The following is a 26,536-nucleotide window of genomic DNA, read 5'->3' on the forward strand; positions in this document are numbered from 1 at the left end:
TACATTTCAAATAATTTTGATAACATTTTTAACTGCCTGCTATTTTTAAGCTGTAGTAATATATGACATATTACAGTATTAATTATATAAATTCATTAATTAAGTAGAACATATTATAAATTTATAGATTATCTATATACAGTTTTCTTTACAATCTGAAAAAGTATGGTCATTATCAGCACCAGTGTATAATAATGTTAAGGAAGGTTTTAAGATTTTAGAAACTTAGTCCTGGCCGGTTGGCTTGGTGGTAGAGTGTTGGCCAAATGTGGGGATGTCTTGGGTTCAATTACCAGTCAGGGCAAACAGGAGAGGCAACCATCTGCTTCTCCACCCCTCCAACCCCATTCTCCCTTCCTCTCCTGCAGCCATGGTTCAATGATTTAAACAAGTTGGACCTGGTAACTGAGGATGACTCCGCAGTCCTACTTCAGGTGCTAAAAATAGCTTGTTCGCTAAACAACAGAGCAAAGGCCTAGATGGGCAGAACATCCCCCTTAGGTGGTTTGTCTATTTCTCTGCCTCCCCTCCTCTCAATAATAATAAAAAAGAGAGATTTTTGAAACTTTATAATTATCATCATTACGTGGGTTTCTTTGAGAAGTGGGGACAATTGTCATAAAAGGTTTTAAAAGAATACATAATTTTATAGATTTAAAAGGTCAAATTTATAACATTATGAAACCTAATTTAAGGATATATAAGAACTTGATGTTTTAACCTATGGGGGACAAACTATTGATTTTTCCTTATCATGATCCTCTCTCCTGGTGTTCATACCCATATATAATGCACTTTCCGTGAGTATAAGTGGGATCTGTGACTTGCTTCTAACCAAAGGAATATGACACAGATAATGAGAAGTAGGATGTCACTTCTGTCATTTTGTTACATTATATAAGATTCCATATTCTTAGCAGGAAGATGCTAGAGAATCCCTCTCCCTAGTTGACTTTGATTACATAAGTAATCACTTTGGGAAGTTCATTTGCATGGATCTGAGGGCAGCTTCTAGGAGCTGAGGGTGAACTCCAGATAACACTTATTAACAAGCTAGTACATCAGTTCTGAAGTTATAAGGAAATGAGCTCTGTCAGAGTAAGCTTGGAAGTGGATTCTTCTCTACTTGAGTCTCCAGATGTAAACACATCCCAACTGACATCTTGGCTTTAGCTTTAAAAGGCCTCACCCAAAGGAATCAAATAAGTAGAGTTCAGACATTTGTCAATTAAAACAGTGAGATAATAAATATGCATTGTTTTACACCACTAGGTTTGTAGTAATTTGTTAGGAGATAGGTAATACAGATTTTGGTACCTGGAAATGGGATGCTGCTATAACAAATGTTCAAAATGTGGGGGTAGCTTTGGAAGTAAGCCAGGGGTAGAGGTTGGAGAAATTTTGAGGAGTATAATAGAGAAATTCTAAATTACTTTGAATAGACAATTTCCAAACTTGAAATAAAAGGATGCTAACAGTAAGCACTAAAACGCATGTGAAAATATGTTCTTGAAACTAGAAGAAGAAAAATCCTTATGTAGTGGTAGCAAGTTTAGCAAAATTATCTCAATTATCTGAACAGTAGAATGTCAGTTGATGAACTTGAATATATAGCTAAGGAGATTTCCTAGCAAAATACTGAAAGGCTACTGGTTCCTTCTCACTGGATATCATAAAATGTTATGTAAAAGATAAATTGAGAAAAACACTTTTAAATAAAAAAGAAATAGGACTTAATAATTTTGAAAATTCTCTATATTCCCAGGTAGCAAAGGATGCTAAAACTGAGAGAATTGAGAAATGGTTTTTAAGCAGTTTAAAAAGTGTGATTTAGAGATTAAAAAAAAAACCTGACTAGCAATCTGAGCAGTAGGATCCTCTGGCAGTGAAGGGCTCATTTTGTAAAGCTCTGTGGCTGTGGTTGGTACAATGAACCCTGTGAAATCCACTAATGGCTGACAAAGTCTTTTTGAGAAATTTATATCTTTACAAATACTGCTAGCTTGGATTGAGAGGACAGAAGGGAGCTTGAGGTCATGGGCAATTCTTCCCAGGCATTAAAACCTACTCAAGGGTATAGCCAGCATTGCCTAGCTGTATTTCAAAACTGCTATAGACCACTGACTCCTTTCTGCCTTCCGTTTATAGATGGAAATGGTTATAACTGTTATCTCATACCTGTCTTACTATTGTATGTGGCATGTATGGGGAAGTGGGGAGAGAACAATTATTTTTATTTTTACAGATCAATAAATCAAGAGGAACTACACCTAAGGGAACCCATCCAAATACAAACTTAATTGAGATTCTGTATTTTGAGCAGATGCTGTAATCAAATTCTTATGAGACTTTTGGGGTTTGGGATGTTGGTTGGTGAATGTGGTTTTTATTTGGGAGGGACCAGAATCATTGGGAGCTCTAGGGGGAACTGTGTCAGATGGACTCCAGAGTGACTTTTTATAATTTCTGCCTATTGATGTTGCCATCCTTTTATAACTGCATTCCCTACCTTCCAACCGTTGGGTGTGATGTGTGAGTTGCTGCTGATGAATAAAATATGACAAAGTTGATGAAATAGAAATTCTGTGATTATATTACTTTGTATGGAGCACCTTGTTCTAGCTAACTGGCTCTAAAGATTTTTTTACCTAGCTGCCCTGGAAGAATTAAGCAACCATGCAGCTCAATCCACCTGGCAAAGTTTTAAGGACAGCTTGCTGCTAATACCCAATAAGAAACTGACTCTCAGTCCTACAGATGCAAGAAAATGAATTCTCCCAACACCCTAAGAGAACCTGGAGGTAGGCTTTTCCTCAGTCTAGTTTCCAGAAAAGAAAGGATTATAACATATAGCTTGATTATAGCCATATGAGATTCTTAGCAGAATACTAGCTAAACATGCCACTCCTGACACTTAAGAATTCTAAGATAATAAAGATATGTTGTTTTAAGTCACCCATTTTCTTCAAATTTTTAAAGAGCAATAGATAACCACACAGCACCAAAAAAAAGTTTGATGAAAATAAAACCCTACTATTTACCAAGCTTTGACTTTGTTTAAGGTAATTTAATTTTCTTCCATAGAAAACCAAGATATTAACAATCTATTTCTCCTAAGTTTTTTATTTTTTAGGAATAGACATTTTTCCCTGGCAGATTGGCTCAGCGGTATGGTGTTCGCCTGGTATATAGAAGTCCTGGGTTTGATTCCCAGCCAGGGTACAAGGGAGAAGTGCTCATCTGCTTCTCCTTCTCCATTCTTCCCCTTCTTCTTCCTTTCTATCTCTCTTCCCCTCCTGCAGCCTAGGCTCCATTGGAGCAAAATTGGTCCTGGCACTGAGGACAGCTCCATGGCCTCTGCCTCAGGGACTAGAATGACTCTGGACACAACGGAACAATGCCCCAGTGGGGCAGAGCATCACCCCCTTGTGGGCATGCCAGGTGGATCCCTGTTGGGCGCATGTGGGAGTCTGTCTGACTGCCTCCCCACTTCTAACTTTGGAAAATATAAAAGAAAGAAAGAAAGAAGAAAGAGAAAGAAAGAAAGAAAGAAAGAAAGAAAGAAAGAAAGAAAGAAAGAAAGAAAGAAAGAAAGAAGAAAGAAAGAAAGAAAGAAAGAAAGAAAGAAAGAAAGAAAGAAAGAAAGAAAGAAAGAAAGAAAGAAACAGACAAACATTTTAAGTGCTTAGCATAACTCATTTAGCTTTCAGTTTAAAAATGTAGTACTGAGCAGTGATAATACTAGTAGCATACTCTACACTGCAAGTGTAGGCGCGCTAAGTGTTAGATAGGTTCAAGGTTGAGTCTTTTAATACAGGATATTTCAATTAGGAAAAATAACTTATGTTTCCTTTTTATCTGAAGCATAAACATTGTAAATTAAAGCCAGTCACATGGAGCAAAATGCAATTTGTCAAGTCTTTAAAAAAATGACACATAAAATAGAATAGTCTATGCTTAATTAGCAAAAGCTAAGCAAGACCTGAGTTAATAAGTGCTTTTTAAACAAAACCAGCATACAGTAAACCATAGAATAATAGCCAAAAATAGTCTTTGATTGTTAAACTCTAGATATTTTAATACTCAATGAATTATAAACAAGATTAAGACTTTCAGCATAATTTCTTTAAAATTATAGATAAATTAGAATGACAGCTAAAAAATGTTGAGAGGAGGTTACTGAATTAAAGCCGGGAATTTGTATTTCATTAATATGTATCATATAATACAGGTGCTGTGTGAATGCTAATGACTATGGCAAAGCTTGAATATTTAGATTTTAAAGAAATATTGTTACAGACTATTTGGTGAAGGCATAAAAGCTGAAAGAAGCAATTTAATGATTTCTGTGCAGTAGATACTTCAGAACGGCTTACTCTCATATTCCTTACTGTGCATATGCGACTAAAATGTCAAACATTGGGCTTCTTCAACTTCCAAAGATTCAGATCTTGCACAGAACATAGCTCTTTCCAAGTGCCTGCATGGGGACCAGATTATAAAGGCAGATATGGGTATTGGGGCCATTTCTCTGCAGCTGTGTTGTAAAATGTGCAGAATCTGAGCTGTAACTGAACCCTCAAAGATTTTTTAGCTAGCTTTGTGCATGCCATAGCTGGGTCAAGCATTTTGGCTGTGGAACTATAAAAAAAAGGAGTGTGATCTTGGAGCCAATACTTTTGGCATGGCTTCCTGATTACTCAGCTTTGAAATCTTGGAATTCAGCACTGTTCCCTTGAAATACCAAGCGTGCATTGTTCCGAGAGGAACACAGTCTTCTCAGGCAGCTCTTCTGATAAATGTACATCTTGTTTTCTGATTTAAATAACTTTCTGCTTAAATTAGAAAGAATTTCTGTTATTGGAAACTAATAGAAAACATAGCCACATTATTTAAAAATAAAATTTAATATTACTTTTTACTTTTTCAGTACTAAAATATGAATGTTTTAGTATGCATATATCTGAAAGCAAGTTATATATTTGATATATTTAGTATTATAAGTAAAAAAATTGTGTCATTACAATTTTCTAAACCATCACTTAAATAGCTACCATCATACACATAACATGGATATTTAATGCAATCCTTCCATTATTGCTAGACATTTGGTAATGATTACTTTTTGGTAAAAAAAGAGAATATTTTCTGCTTAATAATTAATATTTATATTAATCTTGAATATTTAATGAATATTTTTAAATAAAATTAAAAAACCATTGATACTCATAGAATATCCCTGATAGTAGTGAGAGGCAATGAAAAGTTATAGTCAATTATATTTTACATTGTTTTAGTTTGTATTCTTAAATAACTAGTAAGACTAATCAATTTAAATATAATTAATGGCCAATACCCTCACCGTCGATTATATTTTTTATCTAATTGACTTCAAACAAATGATTGCTTTAATTTATAAATTTTACCTTAAAAAAAGTTCTAAAAGTAAAAAACAAAACAAAACAAAAAGACTTCTTCAAAGTGGCAAAAATCTATAGAATTTTGATTCAAATCTTAAAAAAAAATTATTAGCAAAAGGTTGGTAGTGTTGATTATATGTAAATATTGCATGGAAGAACATATATTGGGCAAACAACAAAACATATCAAATGCTGGGGATATCTACCCCTTCAGGGTGCTATACTTCACATATAGTATGTGTTTAGTAAATGTTATGCATGCTCTGTGGGAACTCCCTCTTAGGCATTTTGTCAAGAAATTGCACTAAATTTAATTCTAAATTATTTTTGGAAGCCAGACTTATATTTATGCAAGTGTGATACCATGATAAGACAGAGTCATGATGTGAGTCTTCAAATTGCATCTCGAAAATGACCTAGGCAGGTCCCCACATTACAGAATCTCACCTCTCCCTCTGTATATTGGCAGTATTCATCCCACAAGAAATTTGTTTGTCTGATAGGTTATCCCCAATAGAAATAATCCCCACAAGAGCAAGAACATGATTCCAAGTACTATATTACTGAATATCCATATAATTTATTAATTGGACAGGGGAGATAGTATCTTTGAAAACAAAATTTAATTTCATTTTAAAGGAAAGTAGAGTAATTTTTATCCCTTTAAGTTTTTTTCATTAATTATATATAACACAAAAATCTTATACTGCCGGCCAGGGCACACAGGAGAAGCACTCATCTGCTTCTTCACCCCTCCCCCTCTTCTTCCTCTCTATCTCTCTCTTCCCCTCCTGCAGCCAAGGCTCTATTGGAGCAAAGTTGGCCCGGGCGCTGAGGATGGCTCCATGGCCTCTGCCTCAGGTGCTAGAATGGCTCTGGTTGTGACAGAGCAATGCCCCAGATAAACAGAGCATCAGCCCTGGCAGGCATGCTGGGTGGATCCTGGTTGGGCGCATGCGGGAGTCTGTCTGACTGCCTCCCCGTTTCCAGCTTCAGAAAAATACAAAAAAAAAAAATCTTATACTGCATATTAAAACTGTATTCATGGAAACAGTCATAACTAAAAAGAAAAAAACACCAAACATTAGACTGAACCACATAAAATTGCTTACATTACCATTTTAACCTATGAGAATGGCAACAACATATAGTTTATCACAATAGTCAATTATGAAGTAGAAATACTAAATTTCAAATACTAGTAAGAGTCAGTTTACTAGAAGAAAAACAAAGGTAGTTCTTTACCTTTTCTTCCAAAATAAAATTAAATAGAAAGGAAGTTAATTACCAAAAGTCTTTATATTAATGTCTTATAGGACACAGTAAATAAACTTGATATCAGAATGAATTCTGAGAACTGTTGACTGTACAGCCTTTCTCTCAGACTCCATCCTAACAGAAGCCATCTCCTGTTCAGCTAATATTTCCTTATGTGTTATAAGTCTACAGCTAACAACATTATAACATTATAATATTTGCAGTATAAAATAAAATTTAATGGCCAAAGTGTTGTCTGACATTTCAAATTCCTGTAAAAAATTATATTTTTAATCTTGATTTTCATAAATACTTGCCAAATAACTTGCCTAAAGCTATGTCATCAAATAATGTTTGCATTAAATCAAAATTTGTGCTGTTTTTTCAGTTTTATTCAGAACAATGTCAAGTTGGGCACATGCATGACTTAGTTTACTCTCTAATTAGTCATACAGTTGTTACCCTATTTTGCATAATTATTTTAGTTTAATAATAACTGCCTTCTAAATATTTGACATGATGGAAATTACCATCTATCTAGAACAGACGAGAACAAGTAACTTAGTAATTATTCATTGGCTGACATATTCCATAGACATAACATTTTCCCACTGCTAATGTGGAAAAGAATATTATAACCAAGTTCATGAAGAGTATTCATATGTTTTATTGCAGTTACCCAGATGCTATGATGAGGTCCTTATCAATCCATAAGTAAGAGTATTGAAGGTAAGAAACTTTGTAATTTATGGGAAAGCAAGATAGAGAAAGCAATGAGAAAATGTTTCTTGGTTCAATAAAATAAAATGATAAGGAAGCACTGGAAATAACCCAATGGTAGATTATATATACCTTCAGTTTTTCACAACGTCTATGATAGTATTTTGCACTTGACCCTGACCTTACTATCATCAGTATGTTGGGTATATTGGAAATGGCAGTGGTAACAGGGAATAAGAAAAGGACAATCTCTCTCTCAAATTCCCTCTTCTTCTAAACTCAAACAGCCATATAAACTGGTTTATGTATTTTTTGTCTTACTTTGCTTGTGACATTATTAGAACTATAATAGCTCAAATTGCTTTAAGATATTTTTTTAAGAAATTCTGCATTAGGCTTAATGAAGTTTATAATATTGTAACAAACATTTTAAAACTTGATAAAATACACGTTTTTACAATTTCTGAGTTGATTTGTTCAAAATCATGGTTTCAAGTGTTTACCATTACTAATTTATTTCTATGGAAGACTTAGGTCTCCTTTAACATACATTATGCATGCCTAGTTTACTCTTGGCTCAAAAATATGTTAGGTAATAGTTTTACAACCTTTATCTTAAACAGCTTGTTTCTAGTTCTGTTAAGAGGCTGTATCAGCTTTGTGATATTCTGCATTCTGTGATTTATGAATATGTGATGGTTATTTTCAAACCTTTTTGCCTAAACTATTTCAATTTTGTTGCAAAAATATGATTGAATAGTAAGAATTATAGCACAAAAATCAAAGTACTGTAATGTTAAGAAATTATAAGTGTTTCATGAAAAAAACAAAAGTTAGAACACAAGTTTAAAATGCATGGCCCAATGTCACAAAGAGAAGTAATAATTACTTAGATTTATCTTAACATCACATAATTATATATAAAATTAATTAGCGTGTGTTTCCTAATTCCTAATTCCTCTAAAGCTTATTTTAAAGGAAAGAATGTAACAGTGAACAAAGCATATAAAAGCCAATGCTTTTTACACAGTGCTTACATATTATAAAATAGAGAAAGGCATGATAAGCAAAATATGGAAGTAAATACGTTAAGTTTTGGATATATGGTAAAGGAGCATGTGTCAGGAAGGTGGAAGAGGTTTGTAGGAGAGAATTTATTCCAATTTAAACATGCTGTCAGAGAAGACCTCACTGTGAAGGTGACAGTGAAGGAAATAATATAAAGGAGGTGAGGGGTGGAGGAAATAACATTCTTATAAAAGGAGATTGAAAATACAAATGCCCTGAAGTAGGTGAATGGCTTAGTAGTGAAAGCCCTCTCATGAGACAAAGATAAGTAAACAGAAGATACCTCCTGAATCATTGGAAAGAATTAATAAATAAAAGAAATGTTACAGGAAAAAATTTTTCTTTGAAAATATATTTAGCCCTGGCTGGATAGCTCAGTTGGTTTGAGCATCGTCCAGAAGCACAAAGGTTGCTAGTTTGATCCCCAGCTAAAGCACATACAGGAACAGACTAATGTTCTTGTCTATAGCTCTCCCTCTCTCCCATTCTCTCTCCAAAAAAATCAATAAAATAAACATTTAAAAAATAAAATAAAATCTATTTATTCCACCTTTTTGTAGAATACTGTAGAACTCGTTTTCATTATAACCTCATTAAAATTTAAAAAAAATTATACAAAAATTATGTATGCTATAAAAGAAGTGATCAAACAACAAATGTAATGTTGCCAAAACCAAAAATGAGCTGAATGAGGAAGCATAAATATATCTCTTACAATAAACTATCCCTCTATATACAACATCTATCGTTGGAAGTCATCTAAGTAGCTCAACTCTTGAGAGCATCCCTTACTGTGGGCCATAACCAGGAGTCAATTTCTACAAAGAACCTGCTAGATATTTACATTTCCTCCTGGGACCATTTTGCTTCCTTGTTTGTTTGTTTTCAATCATGTTATCTTTTAAAATGTATTAAATTTATAAATTCAAATAAAATTAAATTATATCTTCCTTTTTATTTTTAGCACTTCAAGCAAAAAATGCAGTGTTATTGAAAAATTAAATGTCTTTTCCAATCTTGTTTTTTTCTGTATAAACCATATGTTCTATGTCAAAATAATAAATTATCCATAATTATAATCAAAAGAAAAATACACGAGAGACTTGAAAGACTCCACCACTAACTTGCTTTGTAACTTGTAAAAGTTTGCTAATATTTCTAGTCAGCAATTACCCCAGTTATAAAATAATAACATAAACTAGATTACCTCAGTGGTATGATTTAGTATAAATTTGCCTCACAGGAAATAGGTCGAATTTCTGAAATGTTATGAGCTTCTTTGAATATATTAGATTACTGCAAAATCAGTAAGATGTAGATTCTTAATATAGAGAAATACTGTTAATAAATATAGAAATTTAAGCAAGTGATAATCATTATTCAGTAAGACTTTAAATTGCAAAGTTAAGGGGAGTCATTTCTTTCCAATACTAGTGAAAGCCCACATCTGGATTTTAAATACTCCTTTTCCTCTAAAAGCTCAAAGCTATAATTCATTGCAATAATATAGCACCTGTGAATAATGCATAGAAATTATAAAGCATATCTTCCTTAATTATTGCTCCACAAATTTTTTAATGGTAACTTGATCTTATGAAATAAAAAGAGAATATATTGAAATTAATATAAATTTTGGAGTAAAAGACACACAGATTAGTGTGTTACAAACATATATTAATATCTGCTTGATTCATCCAGTGTACAAGGTAGTGGACATATGAAAGTAAAACAGCCCTGGCCTGATAGCTGCTGCTAGAGCATCGGCCTAAAATGTAGAGGTTGTTGGTTTGATCCCTGGTCAAGGCACATATAGGAACGAATTGATGTTCTTGTCTCTCTCTCTCTCTCTCTCTCCCTCTCTACCTTCCTCTCTGGTTAAAATCAATAAGTAAAAAAAAAAAAAAGTCACCAACTGCAAGTCCAAATTACTTTTAGTTAAGGACACAAGCAAAGCATACCAATTCTGGTTTTCTTTACTATTTTTTATTATAATTTTGGTGTTACAGACTTTCAAGTATGTGTTAAAATGACCTCTTTATTATATTGAACTTTAATAGGATTTTTAAAATCAAATTTACAAAGACAAAGATGTCAATATTAATACAAATGATAGCAACTTTCATTTATTTAATATATATTTAACAGCACATAAAGTTTAGTGGTTTTCATTCATTGTATTATTTAGTTTTTTAATTAATGTATGATCCCTATATTAATAAATAAAAAAAAGAGGATAAGAAAAAAATATATACTACTTTCAAAGATACTCTAAAAGGACATGGCACAGTCTGACCTGTGGTGATGCAGTGGCTAAAGCATCAACCTGGAACACTGAGGTGGCCGGTTCAAAACCCTGGGCTTGTCTGGTCAAGGCACATATGGGAGTGTGGCCTTCCAGCTCCTCTCCTAACCCTTCTCTTTCTGTCTCTCTCTTTCTTTCTCTCTCTCCCCCACCTCTCTAAAATGAATAAATAAAAATTTAAAAACACATAAAAGTTACATTGCCATCAGATTTGAATTCTAATCTTTAAAGTTTTTGACACTGTACAATAGCATCTGTCTATATAATCTTTATATTTATATTTTATTTTAAAATTATACATGATACATGTTTCTCTTATTTGCTTGCATCTTGAAATATATATGAAATAACAGAGTAAGGGTAGAAATAAAATTATCATTATGCTATGAAACAAGCTGTCTTAGGTTACATGAGTTCCACAACTAAATATTTAGAAAGACTTTATAATTGGTCACTAAGAAATGCATTGATTCATGTATTATGCTCATTAATTATATCATTTCCTAATGAGATAAGAAAACATACCTTTTGTATTTAATACAAAATTTAAGTTAGGGCTAATAATAGTAAAGCAGATATACAAATTTTTAGAAAATTTAGACATGAGTCAATGACAAGATATTCTTAAGGAAATTTATAATGACTCAAGAATTCTTAGAAAAATAAAGTCATTTCTCCTTTTACCTGAATAACTCTAATTACAAAGGTAATTGACCTTTGAGAATAGATTTATAAGTAACCAGTAGTAAAAATGAAATAGGTATAATTCAGAACATAATCCTATATAAACCGGTCCTATAACAATCAAATACAGAAAGGTTTCTAATAAATAAGTTAGAACTTAACTAAAATTTTTTAATTGCACAGATTACATACCATATTATACTTAACAATTATACAACAAAAATATGTTATGTGAGGAAAAGAAGAGCAGGTATTACGAAGTTTAAACAAAAATTTAAAAATCATGAAAAATCCATACCTAGCCACTTTTATTGATGAAAATCAGCAGGTTACAATTATTTACAGACCTTGATACTAAAAAAAAAAAAAGGGTGATTTTAAATAAATTTTGATGATGTTATAAATCATAATAGCATACAAAGGAATTCTGTCATAAAATAAAAAGATCATAAAAATATTTTTTCCTCTTTCCATATATGCATACCTGCATAATCTATCCCCTTTATCAATGTCATTTTGTAGATAAAGTTAAGTTGTCATGAACATAAGTGTGTACTGTTTCAATAGCTCAGCTCATCTGGATAAGAGAGTGCTATCAGATATTGGAGTTGCTGATTTTTAAAAAGTCTTTACGGGAGCTTTGTTCAGATGGATGGCAATGTGCAGAGAGACAAGGGATACATTCCCAAATTGACTCCTGTAATTGCTGATTAAAGCAACAAGCCAAAACAAAGAGTAAACCTTTAATTAGTGAAATGGTATAAGCAAGAGTCTAAAGCCAGAGAAGGCACTGACGACTCCTGTTTAATTTCCCTCATGAAATAGTAGTGCTCTGGTCCAGGGTGAAGTGGATCAGCACAGATGTGGAGGTCATCTCATCCCTGAACGGAGTCCCAAACAGAAGGTTCTGGCAGTTTTACAAACCCTGGGGACATAGAGAGGAGGAAGGGGGACAGCTAAGACTGGGAAAGTACTGAGTACTGAGTCAGAATGAAGAAAAGTGTATTCAAAATTTTCTTTGTCCCCTGCAAGGCAGCATCAGCAGAGGTGCTAGAGGGGGAGCTGCAAAGTTCTCAGGTAAAGAGACGGAGGAGGGAGGCCCCTGTGAGGCCTGTCAGGCAAAGCCTCTGTACTTGCTTACCGTCTGACTTGAAAAATCACATGAAGGTTTTCAACCAGGATCTGGATTCCTCAATAAAGATATTCTGTTTATTAAGCAATAATTGGCAACCATTGTCTTGGTCAGAAAGCAGAGTTCAAAATTTCCATTCTATTGTAGAAAAGAAGAGTAATAAAGGATCTGGAAATTATGACAAGCTAATATTTCACTGTGATATTTTTAGAGAAACTAAAAAAAAAAAAATGAAACAATACAAAGGTATTCCAAAAATAAAAGTCAGAGAATACAATAAGTAACTTTCTTTAGACATTCTTATCTTCATCCAGGTTCCAAACAATGAAGTAATCAATGAAATAGACTAAGTAATCAAGTGAAATTCCCTAATGTGAAGAATCAGAGATGTATAGTATAAAGTGTAGTTCAAAACAGGATAGCCACTGTGAACAATGCTGCAATAAACATGGGGCTGCATGTGTCTTTACGTATCAATGTTTCTGAGTTTTGGGGATATATACCCAGTAGAGGGATTGCTGGGTCATAAGGTAGTTCTATTTTCAGTTTTTTGAGGAACCACCATACTTTCTTCCATAATGGTTGTACTACTTTACATTCCCACCAACAGTGTATGAGGGTTCCTTTTTCTCCACAGCCTCTCCAACATTTGCTATTACCTGACTTGCTAATAACAGCTAATCGAACAGGTGTGAGGTGGTATCTCATTGCCGTTTTGATTTGCATTTCTCTAATAGCTAAAGAAGATGAGCATCTTTTCATATATCTGTTGGCCATTTGTATTTCTTCCTGTGAGAAGTGTCTATTCATATCCTCTTCCCATTTTTTTATTGGATTGTTTGTTTGTTTGTTGTTGAGTTTTATGAGTTCTTTGTATATTTTGGATATTAGGCCCTTATCTGAGCTGTTGTTTGAAAATATCATTTCCCATTTAGTTGGCTTTCTGTTTATTTTGTTATCAGTTTCCCTTGCTGAGCAAAAACTTCTTAGTCTGATGTAGTCCCATTCATTAATTTTTGCCTTCACTTCTCTTGCCATTGGAGTCAAATTCATAAAATGCTCTTTAAAACCCAGGTCCATGAGTTGAGTACCTATGTCTTCTTCTATGTACTTAATTGTTTCAGGTCTTATGTTTAGATCTTTGATCCATTTTGAGTTAATTTTTGTACAGGGGGAGAGACTGTAGTCCAGTTTCATTCTTTTGCATGTGGATTTCCAGTTTTCCCAGCACCATTTATTGAAGAGGCTTTCTTTTCTCCATTGTGTGTTGTTGGCCCCTTTATCAAAAATTATTTGACTATATATATGTGGTTTTATTTCTGGACTTTCTATTCTGTTCCATTGGTCTGAGTGTCTATTTTTCTGCCAATACCATGCTGTTTTGATTGTCGTGGCCCTATAATAGAGTTTGAAGTCAGGTATTGTTATGCCCCCAGCTTCATTCTTTTTCTTTAGGATTGCTTTGGCTATTCGGGGTTTTTTATAGTTCCATATAAATCTGATGATTTTTTGCTCTATTTCTTTAAAAAATGTCATTGGAATTTTGATGGGAATTGCCAAAAAGCCCATCAATAGATGACTGGATAAAGAAGATGTGGCACATATACACTATGGAATACTACTCAGCCATAAGAAATGATGACATCGGAACATTTACAGCAAAATGGTGGGATCTTGATAACATGATACGAAGCGAAATAAGTAAATCAGAAAAAAACAGGAACTGTATTATTCCATACGTAGGTGGGACATAATAATGAAACTAAGAGACATTGATAAGAGTGTGGTGGTTACGGGGGGGGAGGGGGGAATGGGAGAGGGATAGGGGGTGGGAGGGGCACAAAGAAAACAAGATAGAAGGTGACAGAGGACAATCTGACTTTGGGTGGTGGGTATGCAACATAATTGAACGACAAGATAACCTGGACTTGTTATCTTTGAATATATGTATCCTGATTTATTGATGTCACCCCATTAAAAAAATAAAATTATAAAAAAATAAAAAATAAAAAAAAATAAAAACGACAAAAAAAAAAAAAAAAAAAACAGGATAGCAACACAAGTCTGATGGGAGCCTTTGACTCTACAAACAACTCTGATAATAAGCACTGGCCACTGCTCTTTGGTGTCTCCTCCAAATGTCTAACCATGGCATCAATTGAATTCCATCTTACCACTGTGAACTACTCTACATAAGTAACCTCCTGTCAAAAGGAGAAAGAAAGAAATAGTTGTATGTATTTCCAATTTAACTCTTGCATGTCAATAACTGAGCCTCTATTTTACGCTCTGATGTCATCAATGTTTAATTTGAACATCTGCATTCAGGATATAAAGAACAATGGAAAATTCTAGTAAGTGTTGAATACCATCAGTCTCTACCTGAGACTTGGGACATAATCACTCTAAGAAATTATTTTCCAATAATTTCAAAAAGTTATTAAGTAATTAAAAGTTTTAAAATAATAGAGAAAGGAGAAAAAGGTTTTATCCAAAAATTTTGGGTTTTGAGATTCATTTATTCTAGATATGTCTTTTTTTTAATGAAAATTTCATATAAGATTATTTTATTCTTGCATCTTCTCAACTGTTTTTTCCTTTTCCTTTCCTTCTTGGTGAGAACTGGCTTCAAGGATCTTTTTGTGGTGTTTGTCCAGCTTTAGTATAGTGTTAACCAACTTGCTGGGGTGAAAGCCTGCATGGGCAGTAAGTAGTACCATCACCTTTATCCTGCTGCGTTTGTCAATAGAAATGACATAATTTTTTTCCTGTAAACCTGAACTACTCTGACAATTTGCTGCCCTTGCAGGCATCCCCAAACTACGGCCCACGGGCCGCATGCAGCCGCCTGAGGCCATTTATCCGGCCCCCTGCAGCAATTCCGGAAGGAGCACCTCTTTCATTGGTGGTCAGTGAGAGGAGCACTGTATGTGGTGGCCCTCCAATGGTCTGAGGGACAGTGAACTGGACCCCTGTGTAAAAAGTTTGGGGACCCCTGCAAGTGTCCTCACACAACCTGAACTTCATCATCTTTTTAATTGGCATAGATTGAAAATTGTACTTCTGTCTCAGCTCTTTGGAAAAGGAGGACATAATCCTCCTGTACATGAGGAAAGGTGCATTGAAACCTTTTATGGTTCTTGCTCTGGTCTGAAGTCACAAAGGGATTGAATTGCATTTTCACCACTGGCATTTCTACCACCACATGGCTGCAAAAGGTGAAATAGCTATGTCTGTTATATTGTACTAACCTCAGAGTTTGATCACTAATAAGATAAGGCTTAATAGATAAAGAATTTTCACATTTTCAATTATAAGAATGTTCTTAAAAATGAGTATGCAGTATGAATATAGAATTTGCAGACTGAAAATTTGGAAAATAAGCATATAAGATGATATTTAACACTAATAATAAACTTAATGCAATAAATTATATATTTTTAATAGTTATTGTCAAGTGTACATGGAATGAAGTCATCTCACAAATTATTGACAGGTATATAAGTTAATGATAATGTTATGAGGAAAAAATATGTCAACACATACTTGCAAAAATATTAATTATAATATATCAGCAATGAACAAGTAGAATTTGAAATTAAAGACACATTACCATTTACTTGGGCATATAAAGAAAGTACTTAGGTATAAATCTAACAAAATATGTACAATGTTTATATGAGAAAAACTATAAAACTGTGATGAATAAAATTGAATACCTAAATAAATAGTATTTTATATTCATGGATATGAAGACTCAATATTGTCAAGATTCAGTTCTTTCCAACATGATCTATAAATTAAATACAATCTTAATTTAAATTTCAGCAAGTTATTTTGTGGATATTGACAAATTGATTTTAACATTAATATGAGGAGGCAAAAAGACTCATCATAACCAACAAAGAACTGACAAAGAACAAGTTTAGAGGACTAATACTGTTCGGCAAGTAGGTCAATGAAACAGAATAGTGAGTCCTGATGTACAGTAACACAAGTGTAGTCAAACAATTTTTGACAAAGAAGCAAAGGCAATACAGTGGAGCAAAGAGAGTCTTTTAAATAAATGGTGTTGGACCAACCTGACATCCAAATGTAAAAAAGAATCCAAATAAAGATCATACACATGTCAGCAAAATCAACTCGAAATGGATCAGTACCTAATGTTAAATGCAAAACTCTAAAACTCTTAGAAAATAACATAGGAGAAAATTTAGATGAATTGGTAAAGGCTTTTAAAAATGAACAAATTATATTAACAGATTGTTTATAGAGAGGTAAACATAGCAATTCTAAACAAATGAAAAAATTTTCAGCCTTAGATATAAAAAGAGAAATCTAAATCAAATCACACTGAAATATACACATATTTTGTCTCATTGGATTGGCATCAATAAATGTGGAGAAATCTCTTTCATAAATTAGTAAAACCTCACATGAGAGAGACTGTGCAATATCTGTAAAAATTATAAATTCTCCCAATTCTGTATTTCTAGTTGTTATTTTCTATAGATATACATACATATGTGCAAACTTCCATATAATAACTCACGATTCTAATTTTAAAAAGTGAGAGCTGTAGCCTATATTATCTCAAACAAGTAACATAAATATTGATAACATCAGTTTCTTCCAGATTGAGGATTTGGATAATGGTATTTGTTGGGGAAAATTCTCATTTAATGCTTAAGTTAACTTGATTTTTAAATTAATTGACAAAATAACTGAATAAAATAAAAATTTAAAAACTAGCATTTATTTCTCAATATATGAAATGGTCATCTCTGAGGTCACTCTCAGATGAAACAAAATTTCATATGAGGAAGACTATTTTTATTGCTCAAGATTATTAAGATTTTCATGTAAACAGAAAAGAATAAAACTTGAAATTATGGTAACCACGCTTCAGTTATAGTAATTTTTTACTTTCCTAAATGTATGCTTTAAGTGAATCATGACCTATATCTGTAAAACAAAGGATGAAGCACAAAGTAGTTAATTAAGTGTTAAGATTTTAAAATTAACTTAGTCATTGATTAGCTTTGTAGTCTTAGTTTACCTGAGAGTTATTTTTCTTACAATAAAAGAACAGATAATAATATATAAAAAGTTGTAAAAATTAAAATATATAGTTTATATAAAATGTGTGATATAATGCAGTACAGACTTATACACTTAGCCATAGCTCAATTTATACTCTGATAACAAAGGATCCACAATCCTAGTAGCCTACAACCACACTCATGTCTATTCTAAGTTTTTATTTTTAAAGCAAGGCTATAGAAGTAGCTTTCCTCTGGGAAATTTAGGTTGTCGAGCACAGCAAAAGGACAAAAAATGAAAAGGATATAGTGATTCCTATAATGTGTGCATGAAAGTTTACACACCCATTTCATTGGCCGGTGCAAATGACAAATCACAGGCTAGTAGAGAATAGTTTGACAATAATACAATATATTGTAGTACTTTGCTGTTGCACTTTTTATCATACTATAGTCTCCATTAATAATATCTCTAGATATCTAGAGAGAGATATAGATATATAGATATGTGTGTGTGTATGTGGTCTTAACTATTTTAGTTTATTATCTTAATTCTCACTAGAGGAAATAGGAAATATAAAATACAAACACATACAATGGTGAAGATTTTGAATGTCTATCAGAAGATTCACATTGTAGCAGCATAAGATTAGTGAATAACTCATACTGATTCAAACTTTGTCCCTATTGCATAAAAAATGCAGATTTAGTGCTGACCTGTGGTGGCGCAGTGGATAAAGCGTCGACCTGGAAATGCTGAGGTCGCCGGTTCGAAACCCTGGGCTTGCCTGGTCAAGGCACATATGGGAGTTGATGCTTCCAGCTCCTCCCCCCTGTCTCTCTCTCCTCTCTCTCTCTCTCCCTCTCTCTTCTCTAAAAATGAATAAACTAAAAAAAATGCAGATTTATTAAAACATCAGTAAAAATAAAAGTTACTTGTCAAATCCATGCATTTTAAGAGAAAATACAGTTATAAGTCATACCTCTAGAATTTTGTAAACCATCTATTATTCAATAAGCATGAGATAATGAAAAGAGGAAATAGATAGCTGGCACAGCTATATAACATCTAGTTGAGAACTTTGAGATTTTTCAAAAAACTGGGTTGAGTGAAGGAAACAAAAGTTAAAAAGGTGTGAAACTTCGAAGTTTCTTATCCTTTTGTTTGAGCCTGTGACTAAGAGTGCATGGTTCCAGCTTTACTGTGCTTAAAAACCCTTGGAATATTTCTTCTGCTTACTATACTACTACACAGGTTTGTATAAGGATGTCCTAAATATAAAAAATATATGTTTTAAATCTGCTTATTGAGATCAATTGCCTCTGATACTATTTTTACCTGTTTATGTTTATTTTCCATCCTATCTCATTGACTTCTCTCAGGGCTTCTAATTTTACTCCTTTTAATTAGGCCAATTAGTGTATTAAATATACCTCATGTTTAGTTTTTAAATATCCCAACAGAAGTGATATATTTTATCATGCTATAATGACAGTTACTTGTATTGATATGCAATTTTAAAAAGAATAAATTACATATACTGCCACTCATTAGAAAGCAAATTATAAAACAAAAGACCTGATGAACAATACTTCTAAATATAACGTGTTTTGTTTTACTTTTCTTTATTTGTTTTGCATTTATGGAAATATACTCAGCTTCACATAATGTATACCCTTGCTCAAACTGCCACCCGGCTAATGTGTTGAATCATGTTATAGTAAGATGCCTGAAGTTATTTTGCTCTTTATTTTCACATACACGTAGCAGGGCTCATTTTCTGAACCTTAACATGAATAACAAAGGTTTCCCAATGTTTCTTAGCAAACCACTGCTCTGGACTCATTGGTTTTGGATCACATGATCATTATAAACCAACTATTGCCAAGACAGATGGAATTAACTGTACACCAATCAGAGCCACCTTAGAAGCTGAATATGGAATCACCTTTAACTGAATATATTGGCTGAACAATGAAGAAGCAAAAAGTTGAAAAATATTAAATCTCTGTAGACAAAGAGCATGGGAAAAAGCATTCAGGGCAGACAACCAGTAATATACACTCTAATATGTTTAAAAATATTTCCCCTCTTTATTCAGCACTTTTAGACTGATTTTTGTTTTAAATGACTGTATAGTAAAGGAAAGTTATGGTATATAGATCAATCCAGATGTTTTGTAGCGTAAAAGGTTATTTGCTATATTTTAGTAAGCCCATATTTTGCTGTTGAAAGTATCAGATTTCTGCTGTAAATAACTTTTTAAAAGAGCAACCCATCAACCTCTTATTCTTCACCAGAAGAATGTACATCTTGATACTGTCTGAGTCATAGTTTTCAATAAGGAGTACAAACAGAGTGTATAATACTGACATCAGAGAAGTTGTAATTTCTGCAATGACAGTGACATGAACTTGTAGAACTGTTTTCCCTCATGTTTCATAAAAAACACTAAAAACTGTCAAGACAAGTTAAATTACTTTCTTCTCACACAACACAGATTGTGGCAAGTAAAAATAAGCAATACTAGACATGTTCAGGGCTATTTGCCTATTTGTACTATTTGGAAATACACACAAACATGGTGTTATGTGAATATTCTGCACACATTCAAAGGTACATTATCCCAAAGCTAATTGCTAAAAATTATTTGAAAACTACAGATATAATATTATAATTTAAATAAAATATATAATATGACATAGCAAGTCATACCCTAACAAATTTATTGAGTAAATGTCTTAATATTTTCATCTATAAGACTAGGACTTAGATAAGGGTAGACAATATTATAGATCTGGTTTTGCAGGTGCCTGAACAAACTCATACACATACAAAGTTCACATGATTGTTAGGTAAAAGGTTCAAAATTAATCTTACATTTAGTCAGTCTTACTTTCCAACCAAGAAAGAAATGTTATAAAGTAACTGATTTTTGTTAGAATACACACACACACACACACACACACACACACACACACACACACAAAACCTGGAGTGTCATAAAATGATCTAATATGAAATTCAACGTCATCAGAGTGAGTTGAAAACTTTCTTTTAGAGGGCCTGTACATTTTACATCCAAGAATATCAACGTCCAAATGGTAATTATTTTAACATTTTTTCTTTACATGAGCCTCTTTCTTGATTATAGGTATAGCAAATAGTTATTAATGATGATTAGAGGAAAAATCATGGAAAAGAAAGAAAAAAACACATAAAATTACAACACCTAAATAAAATCACATTTTATATTTTTGTGTGTCCTCCCACTTGTTATCTTAATATATATATGTATATATATATAATATATATACATATATATATGCAAAGCATTTGAATTGTCTTTTTAACCTGGTGTAGTGACTAAATATTTAATTCTCTTTCTACTTGAAATTTGTAATTCAATTATGTGTATATGTGAAATAAAATATTTAAGATGTTTTAGTTTTTAAATTTATGTATACTTTTATTTTATTATTATACTATTATTATTTGTCTTATTATCTCTGTAAAACAAATGATTAACTATGAAATTACTTATCACATATATAAATCATTTTTAAAATTAAGACTTTGTTTCTTAAACAGAATTATAAGTTCACAGAAAAGTAATAAAGAAGGTACAGAAAGTTCCCATATACTCCCGTCATTCACACATGCACAAGTTTCCCCATTATCAACATCCCCCACTAGAATGGTAGATTTGTTACAATGAACCCACATTGATTCGTTATAATCACTTTAAGTTCATAGTTTATAGTATAGTTCACTCTTCTTATTGTTGTATATTCCACAGGTTTGCACAAATGTATAATAACATATATTTAATATTTTAATATCATATGGAATAATTTCTCTGCCCTGAAAATCTGCTTTCTATTCATTTCTCCCCGCTCCTCCCAATCCACTGTTAATCTTTTCTCACAATCAGTGTTAATTTCCTTTGTTTCCTTAGTAAAACTGTCAGTGTGCTGAAAATAATTAACCATGAGAAAAAAAAGGTGAAATAAAGGTATATAACTTATATGGTCAGTGAGTATTGCCAATTAAATATTGATAGAAATATCTTGAGAATAGGGTTTGTAAACAAAATAAGTAATTACCAAAATACATTTTATTTAACATTCATGGAAGTTCCTTGCAGGTACTGACAGATTTTGTAAGCTATGCTAAAACTTTAATGAGAAATACAAAACAAGAACAATGATAAAATAAAATTATCTAACATTTTATTTAGGAAAACATTACATAGAAAAAGTAATCCCAATATCTATGTTAATTAGATTTAAAATACTTTGTCAAATGCACATGCAACACAATCTCAGTCTATTAATTTAGCCGAGTTGATTTAGGTCATCATATCTGCACTATATCAAAGTGGTTTTCCTCTGTTATGTTAGGACCAATTTATGAGAATAATTGTTGTTATTTGCATGTTATTTTTAAACTTCAGTGTAAATTGTGTGATAAAAAAATGCAAAGCTAACTAGACAGAATAAAACTTTTGAGGTTGGATTATCCTCCTATGACACAAATAGGAAATTAAACTTTAGTGCAAAGGAAATACAGTGTAGCGTATTTGACACTATTTTGGGGGGTCTTAATTTTCAAAAAGACATACAAGCCTGCCCAGATGGTGGCGCGGTGGATAGACTAGGGCACAGAGGACCCAGGTTTGAAACCGCAAGGTCACCAGCTTGAGCATGGGCTCATCTGATTTGAGCAAGACTCACCAGCTTGAGCCCAAGGTCGCTGGCTTGAGCAAGAGGGCACTTGCTCTGCTGTAGCTCCCCAGTCAAGGCACATATGAGAAAGCAATCAGTGAACAACTAAGGTACCTCAACAAAGATTGATGCTTCTCATCTCTCTCCCTTCTTGTCTGTCTGTTCCTATCTGTCCCTCTCTCTTTCTCTGTCTCTGTCACACAAAAAAGACAGAATGTCATCCAACCTTTTAAGCAACACAAAGATAAAATGAATCACAGTAAATTTCAAATCTTTTTTTTACATCCGCTACTCATAGATAACCATAAAATCTTAATTAATGCCTTTGTTGAGATATTGTTTTATTTTCAATGTAATGGTAACTATCAATGTAAAAATGTGATAACCATCATCATAAGTAATAATCAGAAGATACATTAAGCAAATTTAATTTGGAAACAAATTATTTGTCACTCTCCAATTGTCACAACTGGCAATAATTTATCAAAAAGACATCATTATACTGCTTTGGTATAATAAATAATAATGAAAATTCAAAGAAATCAGATAATATGAATGGATGTTCTAAACAAAGAAAAAAAAGCAAGCTTGTAAAAATTCTAAAAAAGAAAGGAGTCAGGGCTTGTGGGTTTTTATAGCAATAATGATTTTACTGAGTTTTGAAAATGTGTCAAAAGTTCAGACATGTAGTTTGTAACTTTAAACGGAATTGGCTTTTAACAGTAAGATCAGCCATTTAAGTGTAAAACAATAATATTGGAATATCAGAGTAAGTAATTATCTGTTAACAAGCTTTAGACTTGCTTTCAGCCTGTGGTAACAACACAAGGCCACCAGGGAGAGGTCTACATTGTCAATCGTGTCTTTCCATTGTTTAGGACAGGGGTAGTCAACCTTTTTATACCTACCGCCCACTTTTGTATCTCTGTTAGTAGTGAAATTTTCTAACCACCCACCAGTTCCACAGTAATGGTGATTTATAAATTAGGGAAGTAACTTTACTTCATAAAATTTATAAAGCAGAGTTAAAGCATATAATAATAATTACTTCACAAGTACTTTATGTCATATTTTCTCTAAGTTTGGCAGAATAAATCTTTATAAAACAACTTACTATAGTTAAATCTATCTTTATATTTATACTTTGGTTGCTCCGCTACCACCCACCATGAAAGCTGGAACACCCACTAATGGGTGGTAGGGACCAGGTTGACTACCACTGGTTTAGGATTTACTTTTGTCACGGTTATATATTTTCATATTTTTTTTAACCAATAGTTTGTAGATACCATTTTAAACTATGTGTTTATAAAATTTACCACTGTCTTTTCCTTCAGCTCTTTCTTCCAAAGCACCATTCTTGCAACAGTAAGAACAGAATCGTGTAAACAGCTTTAAAAAAGAGCTTCCTATTACCTCCTCTTTTGAGGGGAAAAAATAATCTGGAGTTAACTGATGGAAAAGATGAGTGGAAACAATTGTATATATGTTAACTTGAATATAATTTGCTAAAACCAATTAAAATGAGTACCCTCACTTATATCAATTACAAAATGTCTAGTATCTAATACTATAAAGAAGTAGTAATGGTGAACATACAAGTTATACAGTAAAAATCTAAGTGTATTTCAGGATGCCACAGCCTGTATGTTAAATGAGATGTTTTTGGAGGCTTCTTTTAGACGACTTTTGACATCTTTTCACAAAGGGTATATAACAGGAGTCCCCAAACTTTTTACACAGGGGGCCAGTTCACTGTCCCTCAGACCATTGGAGGGCCGGACTATAAAAAAAAAAACTGAACAAATCTCTATGCACACTGAACATATCTTATTTTAAAGTAAAAAAAAAACAAAACGGGAACAAATACAATATTTAAAATAAAGAACAAGTAAATTTAAATCAAGAAACTGACCAGTATTTTAATGGGAACTATGGGCCTGCTTTTGGCTAATGAGATGGTCAATGTGCTCCTCTCACTGACCACCGATGAAAGATGTGTTCCTTCCGTAAGTGCGGCGGGGGGGCCAGATAAAGGGCCTCAGGGGGCCACATGCGGCCCGCGGGCTGTAGTTTGGGGACCCCTGGTATATAATATGGGGGCTTTTTTTTTATTTGATGGTGAGCTAATACATTCACCTCGTCACTGTGTAGTTTTGTCATCTCTTTTTAACTCCAGCCAGTCTTGGTTCTTTCATTGCAAATCAAAATGAAAAAAAATAGCTTACCTATTTCTAGGGGTGCTATAAAGTTTAAATTACTTTATTTGATATATAATTATGTAATTTTGTAATGTAAAACATATATTTGATGAACATTACTGTGTAAACTATAAAGTGCTGAATGAATATCTTGTACCTTGAACCAGTTAATTTCCATAGTGAAACTACATTTATAATTTTTACATTATTTTGCTTTTTGAAGTTTTTATACAATAATTTATCATGAAAAATTTCTGTGCAATTTTACAAAGTTTCTACTTTATTATGTTTAGTTGTGGAAGAATGGTAAAAAATATATACTGTAATTAAACAACAATCTTACTCTTGCAAACAATGCTGAAAAACATTTTATTTCTAAATGCTAGGTAATCAGATTTGAATTTAATAGATTACCTGAATTACCATATAATGTAAAGACTATACTTTCAGGGATCATTTCTATAGTTTGTTTGTTACCATATAATGTATGCAATTTATAAAACCTCCAACAGCATATGGTTATCTATTTTCCAAAAATTGAGACTTTAGAAATTTGAAGTTTTTAATAATCTGATGGTTAAAAATAGTCCCATTTAAAAAATGTTTGACTGATATATAATATACCTGCAGAAAATTACATAAATCTTAAGAATTCATTAAATTATTACAAAGTAAACAAATATAGATCAGAAAATAAAATATAGTCAACAAGTCAGGAGGCTTACAAAGGATGCTCTTTCTGAGACACCATACTTCCCTCATCACTAAAATTAAATTCTATCCTGATAGCTCGCACCACATTTTAGTAGAGACTGTTTGCAAATTTATTAAAATAGATCAGGGGTAGTCAATCTTTTCATACTTACCGCCCACTTTTGTATCTCTGTTAGTAGTAAAATTTTCTAACCGCCCACCAGATCCACAGTAATGGTGATTTATAAAGTACGGAAGTAACTTTACTTTATAAAATTTATAAAGCAGTTACAGCAAGTTAAAGCATATAATAATAGTTACTTACCAAGTAATTTATGTCAAATTTTTGCTAAGTTTGGTAGAATAAATTTTTTTTTATAAATAATTTTTTATTTTAATGGGGTGCCATCAACAAATCAGGGTACATATATTCAAAGAAAACATGTCCAGGTTATCTTGTCATTCAATTCTGTTGCATACCCATCACCCAAAGAGAGATTGTCCTCCGTCACCTTCTATCTAGTTTTCTTTCCCTCCCCCTCCCCCTCCCCCTCTCCCTCCTTCCCTTCCCTCACCCCTTGTAACCACCACACTCTTGTCCATGTCTCTTAGTCTCATTTTTATGCCCCACCAATGTATGGAATCCTGCAGTTCTTGTTTTTTTCTGATTTACTTATTTCACTTTGTATAAAGTTATCAAGATCCCACCATTTTGTTGTAAGTGATCCAATGTCATCATTTCTTATGGCTGAATAGTATACCATGGTGTATATGTGCCACATCTTCTTTATCTAGTCTTCTATTTTTTTTTTACAGTGATTAAAGCCTTTAAGCAAACTCTTGGCCAATACAGCAAGAATTGATAAAAGAGTAGTGTCCTTAACATGTTCACCAAGTCCAAGTTGGCCCCAACACCATGCCAAATCCCTGAAAAATGCAACCCAACCCCAGATCAGTCTGTTAGGAGTAGAATAAATCTTTATAAAACAACTTACTATAGTTAAATCTATCTTTTTATTTATACTTTGGTTGCTCTGCTACCACCCACCATGAAAGCTGGAATGCCCACTAATAGGCGTTAGGGACCAGGTTGACTACCACTGAAATAGAGTATAGAATATTTACTCTTTGGTTCTGGGTTTCTTTTATTTTATAATAAGTTTGTGATATTTATTGGTATTATTGCAATTTAATTTTATTACATTAATTTCATTATATCACATTGATTGTAATGGCTGTATATTATTTTATTGTATGACTATGTTATAATTTATTTATGTATTTTATAC

The 26,536-nt window shown here is 32.7% G+C and overlaps 1 pseudogene; it reads left to right on the top strand.

The window, feature by feature from the left end:
- Window positions 1-24,988: 24,988 nt before the first annotated feature.
- Window positions 24,989-25,074, top strand: LOC136307045 (small nucleolar RNA U3; annotated as a pseudogene).
- Window positions 25,075-26,536: the final 1,462 nt, after the last annotated feature.

The sequence above is a fragment of the Saccopteryx bilineata genome, chromosome 5 (assembly GCF_036850765.1).
Source record: "Saccopteryx bilineata isolate mSacBil1 chromosome 5, mSacBil1_pri_phased_curated, whole genome shotgun sequence".
In the NCBI taxonomy this organism is placed as follows: Eukaryota; Metazoa; Chordata; class Mammalia; order Chiroptera; family Emballonuridae; genus Saccopteryx; species Saccopteryx bilineata.